Raw genomic sequence first — 12,173 nt, 5'->3', positions numbered from 1 at the left:
GTCGTGTTTTGACCCTTTATCCACTCGCTGTAATTTTAACGGTTTCGAATGAATAGAACTTTTTGCACGTCTCAACGATTGGTCAAAACACAACGGGTTTACCCCAAAATTGGTGTGTTTGGGTTTAAGAACGTGTAGATCAAGTTCAACGGAGCGGATCGCAAAAAAATTTAGGAAATGTTGTGATTCTAGGCCGCGTCCTTAGGTGGGAGCCTAGGGTGTCACCTTAGATTCACTTTTCCCTATATATATATATATATATATATAATACCTTACTCTTGTGAGTACGTGAGAATTATATGTTAATGTCCATTATGGTGTTTTATTTTCTAGTGTTGTTTCTTTCCATAGTCGGTATTGATATTTAGGTATCTACAGTCTGAGACATATGGTATATACATGAGGGTTTCCTTGTTTGGATTATTTCGCTCGACGTACTATGCCTCGTGTTGTAGATTTCTAAATATTAATACCATTAGATGGAGGGAAATGATGTAGGTAGACTATGCTTAATAGATAGAGCCTCCACTACATCTAGTAGTCCTTCCCCTGGAGGCGGATGAAGATGATCTTGCTTTAGCGTTCTGACGTAATTGGTCTTTTTGAATATGAGTTGTGTTTAGCATGTTGTTTTCTATGCTTGCTCAAAAGTTTGCCTTTGTATTTTATTTCATACATTCTATATGGCATTTTGATAGGGGAAGCTTTTTCTTTATATTTGATTTATACTCACCCATGCTTATTTGTAGGGGGAACTTAACGCTCTCTTTCTCTCTTGTTGTTTTTCCCATTTTAATGTTGACAAATGGGGAGAAACAAGTCAATTGTGAGTATGTTATTCTATTGGTTTTGTGCATGAGGGCTATAATTTGTATATTCATTTATTATCATGAATATGTTATATTCTTTGTGTAGATTGTTTGTCATCATCAAAAAGGAAAAGATGGTTAGGTCTCATGTTTATGAGGCTATTATCTTATCTAGTTTTGATAATTAATAAATAATTCCTAACAATATTTGTCGAGTGTTTATATTTGATTGTTAGGTATTCTACACAAAAATCCTCATGTTGGAGGTTAGTTGGATTGAGCCTTAACGGTGACATTCAATGGAGGTTGGCGGAACATCGGAATGAAGCCATTTGCATTCAAATCAAAGATTCAAGATCAAACTTCATCCGCAACCAAGATCGAGCTTCAATGAGATATCATTAGCTTGGGTATAGTGTTTTGGTTTTTAGGAGTTTATACTTGCATGCAAAATTTTCAAGCTCAACATTATACACATACACATTTCCGTTTTATAGCTTTTTGAATTTAAATCGTATAAATATGAAATTAATAGTTATATACATATACATATATACTAGTTTCCCATTTATCAATTTTATTTTTTGAAAATAATGTGTTTAGCCACATAAATATGAAACAAATGAATACAAATTGTATACACTCATATTCATTTCATGTTTATATGTGCTTGATATGATTTCATTGATATCAAGATTTGAAATCATGTTTATTGTTTTTAAAGATTGCAAAATATGCGTATTTTTGATAAAACATTGTGTTATTAATTTATGGACTAAATAATTTTAGTTTACATCTTTTGTTTAGTCTCTAAATCCATACAAGAGTTTTCAAAACTTTGTTTAAGTCAAAATATCAAAAACAAGTGTATTGACATTTCATATTTTGACCTAGTTTGCAAGATGATGAGTTTTCACAATTGAGAAGTGCAATTTGAAAATTTCTTTTTGTAACATGTTCATTTTCATGTTTATAAATATTTTCTCAAGTTTTACATTTTTTTGGAATTTATTTGATATTTCTAAAGAGATTTCAAAATTAAAATTTACTATGCATTTCAGGTCTTGTGCACGTTTAAGTCGACTCATAAGTCGACTTATAAGTTGACTTATGATATGTTGTGCAGTTTGATATTTTCTTCTACTGAGTCAACTTATAACTCATACAAGTCGACTCATGAAGACATAGGTCGACTTATACATGTCATAAGTTAACTTATAATGTGACCGTTGCACGGTAATGGCTATCTTCCAAAATTTGTGGATTTTGTGTTTTTTGTTGGATTTTGTTGGTTTCTTGGGCTGGGTTCTTCTACCCTATATATGCCCCTTTGCCATAACTATTTCCCATAACTTAGTAAGGTTTAAAACAAAGTTTAAGGGTGTTTAAGTTTGTTTTACGTGTGTTTTACAAAAGTTTGTGTGAAGTGATTTTCACAAGAGCAAGAGGAGATTATCAATTTGTGTTTAAGCTTCAACCTCATCTCTCTCTCTTGTTTTTCAGAAAAGATTTCTCTAAACTCAATACTATATACATTTATTTATTATTTATTCATTTTATTAAGCTAGATTTTGTATTGAGTTTAGTTTTGATTTTATTGATACTCATTGTTTTCACACATCCACTTGAGCTTAAGTATTTCATACATAGTATAATTAGGGTTGTGAGTTTGTAACATTTAGTGTGGGCTTACATTGAGTTCTCATATATTATAGAGAACAAATATTTTTTTGTACTTAATTGTAAGATCACTTTGTAATACACAAGTACACGGAGAGGAGTGTGTGATGAGAGACATGGTCGATGCCAAGAGGAGTGGCGTTGGTAGTGAAGCCTAGAGAGAGGTTGTAAATCCGAACACTTGAGGGAGGCGACACATGAGAGACCAACACTTGAAGCTGTAGTGTGTGATTACATTGTGAGAGTTTTTGGTGAGCTAGAAAACTGAGATTGTGAGATGTAAACGTTTTCGGTTAGCGTTGAAAACCGGTTGAGATAGTGGAGTTCTCCTCGAGAGTGGGGAGCGGAGATGTAGATCGGAAGGACCAAACTCTGTGATCATTTTCTTGTGTTTGTATTGGTTATTTGCCCACTATATTGTTTATATTATTTTATGTATATTTCACCCTTGTGTTAATTATATATCCTTGCACATATAATTTGTTGAATATCATACTTGCTAGGACATTTATTAATAAGTTTTTAATTGGTATTAAATCGGATTAGATTAGCGTATTATCCTATTCACCCCCCTCTAGGTTAATTTCATTTGATATTAGAGCTTGGTGCTCTTGATTTGTGGCTTAACCGCCTAGAGTCAAAGATCCAAGTTTTATATCTTGCTAATCTTATTTTGAGATTAATTCATATTGCTTGCATAATATATCATGGATATGCACGGTGCACCTAGCTTAGGTTATGCCATTAATATTGCTCCTAGAATATATAGTTTACCCTATGCTCAATGGTGTGTTAGATTTAAACTCTTTGTTAGATCTAGATACTTTGATTTATGGAAAATTATTAATTATATTTATATTGTGCCCACATTGGTGAAATCTAAGTGGAGCAAACATGATAAGAAAATGTATACAATGAATAAGCTTTTGTTAGAGTTTTTGCTTGCTTTTGACTCATTATTTTTCTAACAAGCTTGATTCATTTGATAGTGCTTACACATTGTGGAAATTCATACAAGCACATCAACGGAACTTGGAGGCGATCCGATGAGTTTTGACAGCTTACCCTTCAAGGTCAAATGGAGCATCTTCATGTACACGACCACTAGACGATAGCCCTAGTGAGATATGTGAGTCTGATACCGATGATGAATTAACTATAGATGAACTTGCCCGTGGATGTGAAAAATTAATACATGATTATAAGAAGTTGCAACATAATTTTATTGATCTTAAAAGCAAGCATATTGAATTGAAATCCGATCATTAAACACTAGTATTAAAATTTGATATCATTGCTAATGAAAAGATAAATTTTAAAGAGAGCAATGAAAAATTAAAATTGGAAAATGCTAGTTTGTTTTATGAGAAAAATAATGCTTATCAAATTAAAACTATCCATAACTTGAAAAGTCTAATACTCAAATATTTGGCAATCCTGATCAAATTATAACCATCTATAATAATAAAACAAAACTCATATTCATGTGCCTCCTTTATATATAATTGACAGAAACATGTCATGTGTAAAAAAAATTATGTTTCCATCTATCTAGTCAGGAATTGACATATTGACACTTACTTCTATTTTCACCTAAGAGTCATAATCAAAGTAAAACAAATTAAAATTAGAAAATTCTAATAATGAAAACCTCATTTCTAATCCGCTTTACCTAAAAAATCTTATTAAACTAAAGTTATCCATAATTTGAAAATCCTGTTAATCAAGCTCTCATTTGTATAAGGGCGTTCAAGATTAAAAAATTATCAACTTCCACCTTTAAAATACAAAACTTTCAAAGAATCCTACGAATTCAAAAATTACAAACTACCCACTGAGATAAAAAAATTAGAAACGACCTCTAAATCTAAAATTTCAATTAGATCTATAACAAAATCAAAACATGCAACCAACCCTTAAGATTCAATATTAAAAATAAACCCCTAAAAATCCAAAAATCACAAATAGCACCATAAATTATAACAATTATAAATTGCTCCCTTCTAAAATCCATACATTACGAACAATTTTTAGAAAATCTAATTATTACAAAAGTCTTATGCAGAGTTACAAAAAAAAAAAACAATAGCCTCCTAAATTTTTTATAAACAACCCCTTAAAAATACAATAAGCCCCTTAAATGTTTCAAAAACTAAAGATATCACCTTAAAGATTTTACAAACAACCCTGTAAAAAGATTACGACTAGCCTCATAAAATTAGCGAAAATAACAAATGCCCTGCTTAAAACTTTAAAATATTAAAAACAACTCCCTAAAAGTTTTGCAAATGACCTATTTAAAGTTTAGCAAACGACCTCTTTAAAGTTTCTAAAATTACAAATAATCTAGAAAGTTTTTGAAAATTACAAATTGAAAAGCCCTAGTGCCACTAGGAAGGAACCCTAGAGGGGGGTGAATAGGGTTTATGCTAATCTAATCCGATTTAATACCAAATTAAAAACTAATAACAAATATATCCTAGTAAGTCAGATATGAACAATATATGTGCAAGGATATACAAACTAAGAGCATCTCCAACACCTTCCCCATCTTCTTGGTATTCTAAAATTTGGAGAATTTTGAGCTTTTTTTTGGTCCAACAGATTCCCCATCTCATTCCCCAAAATGGGGATAGGAGAGAAAAAATAGAGAGCCTTCCCCAAATCTGCAGCATTCTACAAATATTTGGGGAAGCACTTTTTCACGTTCTTCTAGATTCAACCCACAAAAAACAACTCCATCTCCTCATTATAATAATAAATAATTTGGTCAAAATGGGGATTCTTCAAAATAATAAATAATTTATTATTTATTAGTCAAAGATGTAGAATATTTTTATTATTGTAATAAATGCATGATTCTTCAAAATGGGGAAGCTGTTGGAGTTAGAGCAATAATAATTTGGAGAATATGACATTTGATTCCCCATTTTAGAGAAATTTTTGGGGAAGCTGTTGGAGATGCTCTAAGGGTGATATAAACATGCAACAATGACGATATAACAATATGCAATAATAAATACGCCAATGTCAAACTCAAACACAAGGAAATGATCACGAATTTTGGACATTCCGTCCTACGTCTCCTCTCCCTACTCCCGGGGAGAAATCCACTATCACACCGGGTTTTCAACGATCACCCGAAAACGTTTACACCACACAATATCGGTTTTCAATGCTCATCGATCAACGTTCACAATCTCACAATGTAACTATACAAATCCCACCTCAAGTGTTGGCCTCTCACGTGTCTCCCTCAAGTGTTAGGAATTATAACCTACCTCTAGGCATTACCACCTACCCCACTCCTCTTAGGACCAACCACGTCTCTCACCTCTACACTCCTCTTGGTGTACTTGTGCAATACAAAGTGAATCCTCACAATTAGACTCGCTAACAACAAATGATTTGTTCTCTCAACAAGGTGAGATCACAATTAAGAGCAACTCAATTGTTACAAACTCACAACCCCAAATATACTATGTATGAAAATATTGCTCAAGTGGGTGTGTGTAAACAATGAGTGAAATCAATACTAAACTCAAATATGAAATCTAGCTTAAAACAATGAACAATGAGTGAAATCAATACTAAACTCAAATATGAAATCTAGCTTAAAACAATGATAATCAAACAAGTATATAAATGTAAAGCTAGAGTTTGAGTTTAGAAAACTTCTCCAATGAATAACAAGAGAGAAAGAGAGAGAAAGAGATGAGTTGAAGCTCAAACACCAAAGGATGATCTCTTCTAGCTATTGTGAAAATTTCTTCACAAACTAAACTTTTAAACATACACTAAAACAAAGTTAAACACCATTAAAACTTGTTACAAAACTTTCTTAAGTACCCTCAGAAGTATGAGAGCATGGGGTATATATAGGCTCATAAAACAACCCCAAAAACCAGGAGAAAACATCACAAAAAGACAAAATAACGGAAACTAAAAATTATAGAAAATTAGCCGTTATGATGCCATTGGTCGACTGATCAGTCGACTGATGAACTGACCGTTACATGCCAGCAACACCTCATCAGTCGACTGATGAACTCGTCAGTCGACCGATGACCTCGTCAGTCGACTGATCAGTCGACTGAATAAGAAACAGAAACTTTTGACTATTCCAGGTATTTTCTTCAGTCGACTGAACATTTTCATCAGTCGACTGATAACACATTATCAGCCTGTTATGAATAGTAAAACTAAATTTTGAAATGCCTTTAAAAATAGCAAATAAATTCAGAAAAATATAAAACTTTGGGAAATGATTGTAAACATGAAAATGAACATGTTACAAAAATTGGTTTTCAAAAAGCACTTCCCATTTGTGAAATCTCACCATTTTGCAAAAATATCCAAAATATGAAAACATGAGATACTTGAATTTTGATGTTTTGACATAAACCAAGTTTTAAAACTTTGTAAAATAATTATATAGAGTTGATAAAAAATATAAACTATAGTTGTTAAGTCTATAAACCAAAAATAATATTTTTCCAAATACAATAGAATATGAAACATATAAAAGTGTATATGAAGATATATATTGTTTCATATCTATATAGCTAAACCAAAACATATATGTATATATATAACTATATATGTACAAAACCAAAACGTGTATGAGTGTATATGATTGAGCTTAAAGTACCAACACACATAATATAAAACCTAAACTATTTACCCAAGCAATGATCTTGGTCTTCAATAAGCTCTTCTTGGTAAACTTGCTGATGAAGCTTGAACTTGGATCTTCAACTAGAATTGCAAGGCTTCATACCGATATTTCCGCTAACCTCCATTGGATATGATCGTGAATGCTTATTTCCATCCATCCTCCAACTCATTGTTTGTCTACAAGAAATAAAAAAACACAAACACTAAACAAACAATATTAGTTGTAAATTGTTAGTTAATCATCATCAAAACAAAAAGGCTAACACAAATAGCACCATTAAAGTTACAAACCACTGTTAAGATTTAAAAATTAAAAATAAACCCCAGAGATACTCTCTGGGAATTACAATTAGAACCATAGTCTTAAGAAAATTTATAAATTGACCCTTTTAAACTTCATAAATTACAAACAATTCCTAGAAAATCCAAAAATTACGAGCATACCTTTGAAAAGTTCAAATATTATAAATAGTCCCTAAAGTTTTACAAACAAAATCCCTATAATTTTTAAAACTAGTTCATTGAGAAAATTATAGTTAGCCCCCTGAAAATTTTACAAACAAACTTTTAAATTTTTTATAACAAGCCTCATGAAAGTTGCTAAATTATGCTGTAAATTTTAAAATATTACAAAAACTTCTTAAAAATTTTACAAAAAATCCCTTGAATGTTTTCAAAATTACAAAAACCCTCGGAAGTATTTTAAAAAACCCTAAACATTTTGTAAATTACAAATAACTATTTAAAATTTTTACAAAAGTCCGATAAAACTTTACGATAACTCCTCTAAAAGTTTTAAAAATTACAAACAATCCTCAAAAATTTATAAAGGGCAGTTTAAAAAATTCTAGAATTACAAATGACCTCCAAATTTAACATATTATATTATAATATTGTAATGTATCATTGGTGTGGGGAATTCATAAGGTGGGAGAATATAATATTGATGGGAAGTCCTATGTGCTTAATACTATAGTATAATGGAACTTCCATTATCGATTTTAGGGATTTAGAGGAAGGTCCTAATCTCATTCGTGTCTAAATTCTGAGTGAACGAAACATGAGCATTGATTGAAATCTCAGGACATTGAAACCTCAGTTGTATTTTAGTTTTTAAAAATTCGTAAGATTTCATTTAGATTTGTAAAAAGATTGATGGTTAAGCCATTTAATTTTAAATTTTAAACTTGAGATTTTTATTTCTGTAAGAAAACCCCTATATATCACTTCAACTATCTAATTTAACTGATAAAAAACTTTATTTTTTTCTTCTGATAACATAGCAAAAAGCAGTACTTATTATCTCTTCCTTCATAAGCATTTAATGTATTAGTTAATAGATAACATATAAATTATAGTCTACAAAAAAGTATTATCAAGTATCTCTTTTACTATACTAGTATAGCTTAACATATTCAAAGGGTGCATGAACCAAACATATATAAACAATAAATAAATAAATAAATAAAAAAAGAACTATCCATGCGAGCACAGGATTATTACTTGTTTATAACTAATATATTTCTACGCTTCTATGTTCTAACTGATTGAGAAGTAATTGAGGAAAACGGAAGTGCTTATTAGTTTGGAGAAAATACTATCAATAAAAAAAGCTTTGTTAATTATAACACCTACAATATCGAAAACTCTTTTTTGTTATTTGCTATATACCCCTTAAATCATGGATATTAGCAAAACTACCCTCTAAACCTCAGTATTTGCCAAACTGCCCCTTAAATAATCAATTTTGAAAAAACTATTCCCAAATCAATCAATCATCAATTTTGATAGACTAATTTGTAATTAGGATGTAAAAGATATCAACAAAATAGCTAAATTTTTACAAACTTAGTTCATGATTTGCCAATTAAGCCCACACAAATATCACGCGCTAAACGATAGAATATATGTGAACAAGTTTGAGGCTTCTACTAATGTGCTTTAAGACTCTTTGTGCCCCTAGAAAAATTGCGGATATCTTCTACTAGCTCAATCCTTGTTCAAAAAGAAGAAAAAAGGGGGGAAAGACTATCATCATTATTACGAGATCATTGACTAGAAATCATGAAGGTTCACACTTAACTAAGCATTCAGTTATCTATACAAAAGAATGGTAAAGTGAGGACGACTTTTCACACTAGATAGGCTTATTCAATCCAAGAATGGTATCCCATAAAAATTTGAGATGAAACGACAAGTATTAATCAAAGGTTTAAAGGCATTGTTTTCACTTTACTATTGCAATACATGATGACCTTCTCCATGAGAGGGACTTCCTTTAGTGGATCGACCCTAAAAGCGAGAAACTAGATCATTTATTTATTATTTTCTTCTAGATATTATTGTTAATAGACTGCTTCTATTTGAGGTGCGTTCTTTCTAAATGAGATGTGATACGGTTCTAAATGTGACCTGCTAATTGGACCCTCATAATATGAAGATTTTGGACTACAACAATGAACATTTAAGAGGCGTGAGATGCGCTGAACTGGTAATGCAACATGAGAGAAGGACACGACAGAATACCTAGAAAGGAATATTAACTGCATGTACAGGCAATAAACATTTGTAGCGCTACAAGTCCTATAGATATCATGTATCCAAACACCCGACTTCGTATGCAATTTAGAGAAAACGATCAAGAAAAGGCTCTGCTTAATAGAAATAAACGGGCTATATAAATAGTTGTCAAAGGCAATAGTTTTGAATAATTAAGCCTAAAAAGTAATTCTGTATGGTTGCCATGTAGCATGCATTGTTATGAAAAGTTGGATTAGAAATGACCTTGTCGTACTCCTTTTCCTTTACATTCTTTTTCCCACAAAAAACATCTTGTTGTGAGCAATTATATGTAGCCGACCATGCCTGATAGAAGGAGAGCTATAGTTGTTGGAGCGGTAATTTAAATAGATAACATTTACCCAGAAAAATAAAAGATTATCACTTAATATTTCGGTGTTATTTTCAGATAAAGTGCATTGTTGGAAAATCTTTTATTTTCTTTGATCGGGTATAATGTTGATTAGTTACTTCAGATGGTTCATCTTTATAAACCACCTCTGAATTTTGAGATAATTTGCGCAAAAAGTTCCTTAAATTTAAAAACTAGAGAAACCCTCGTAAGCTTTTTTTTTTAGGTAAAAGCCCTTCTAAATTTTGTTGTGGAGTTTCACAAAACCCCCTGAACTTTCAAAATGTTTAATTTGAACATTAGGATGATATCTATTTAAAACAACATATAAATTAGCTGCAAGAGGATAACCATCAAGTTATAATATAGTTACAATATATGATCCCACGAGAAAGGTGTTGGTTTTTTTGGTCAAAACTGCTTTACAAAATGAGTTTTCAAACTATATATATATTAACTACAAGTACTTCTCATAAATGCTTAGTAGCCTAGTGGAAAGTTTATGTTTTGGTGTTTCAAAAGGTCCCTTGTTCGAGGCTTGCCAACGGCAATCCGAGAAGTGTTTTATTTGAATTAATCTCTCATAAGTTCTAGTGGGTCGTGGGCCGGGGATCGGGGCTAATCGGGCTGAGGCGCTAAGTAGCGCTTTGGTAGGCGCACTTCGCACGGAGGCATCGGGGTGAGGTGGCGCTGTTTGGCGCCACGTTGGCTACCACTATGGTCGCCACGAAGGTTGCCTCGCAGGCTGCGGATGAGCTACGTATTCGCACGAGGTTGATCCTAGCGTTCTCGTAGTTTGGCAAGGTTCGCTCGTTCGACGAAATTCATCTGTCATACGAGGTTCACCTGTTTGACAATATTCGTTCGTTCGACAAGGTTCGTCTGTCATACGAGGTTCGCTTGTTGACGAGGTTCGTCTGTCATACGAGGTTCGCTCGATCGACGAGGTTCGTATGTCATACGAGGTTCGTCTGTTTGACTATGTTCGCTCGTTCGACGAGGTTCATCTGTCATACGAGGTTCGCCTGTTTGATGACGTCCGTTTGTCAAACGAGGTTCGTCTGATTTGCTGAGACGTGACCCTCGTGTTTCGTAGCAACGCATCCATTGATTGCCTCATATTCAGTAGTTACTGCATGCAGCAGTTACAACAGCATTAAGAACAATTTAATTCATTGATGTTACAATCTTAATTGTCATTAAGAATTGTAACGGTCACATTAATTGCTAGTGACTCTTGAGCTTGCCTTAGAGGCCTATAAATAGCGCCCTTGGGCAGCTCTTGGTTGCTGCTGGAAACTTTCTCGCGAGCGTGGAATACGAACGTCAGTATAGAATACGAACGTCGATATACACACGCGAACTTGGAAAACAAACGTCGGATCGACGTTGTTGTTGCTGTTGTTGTGTTGCTGCTGCAGAACTATGCCCACAGGAACCCTAAAACCGAAAGGTTTTGAACTGAAAGGTTCTGAGATCGAGGAGATCTTTTGCCTTGACCGAAAGGTCTTATAGATCGAGGAGATCTTGATAGTACTGGGTTGGTGCACACCAGAGTACTGTACTACTATTTCTGGAAGTAGTTTGGCCTTGGGATCCTTGCACCTGAGTAGGCCAAATATTGCTTTAAACACAACGTTTTAAAAACACACAGCAGTTAATTGAAAAAAAAATTAAAATAACAGCATGTCATCCTTCACTGTTTAATTACAAATTTAACCATAATTTTCAACAATCTTAAAGCAATATTTCTGATCTACTAATGGATCCTGCGAGGACTCTTGGAGTGGATTGTCTTAAGTTAGAGAACTTTGATGGATCTAATTTCAACACATGGCGTCGAAAAATGATTTTTGGGATACAACTTCTGAAAATCTACTATGTGGTTTCTGAGGAGAAACCTGACTTTGAAGAAGACTCAGAGTCTGAAGCCTCTTGGAATAAAGATGATCATTTCTGCAGGAGTTATCTCCTTAACTGTCTGGCTGATCATCTAGCAGATGCTTACACCAATAAGCCCTCTGCAGAGAAAATCTGGAATGCTCTGGAGGAGCAATACAAGGATAAGGAGAAGCTTTCCAAGTCTCACCTCATTG

The sequence above is a fragment of the Asparagus officinalis genome, chromosome 8 (assembly GCF_001876935.1).
Source record: "Asparagus officinalis chromosome 8, Aspof.V1, whole genome shotgun sequence".
In the NCBI taxonomy this organism is placed as follows: domain Eukaryota; kingdom Viridiplantae; phylum Streptophyta; class Magnoliopsida; order Asparagales; family Asparagaceae; genus Asparagus; species Asparagus officinalis.
The sequence above is the reverse complement of the archived record's forward strand: the minus strand, read 5'-3'. Positions refer to the sequence as shown.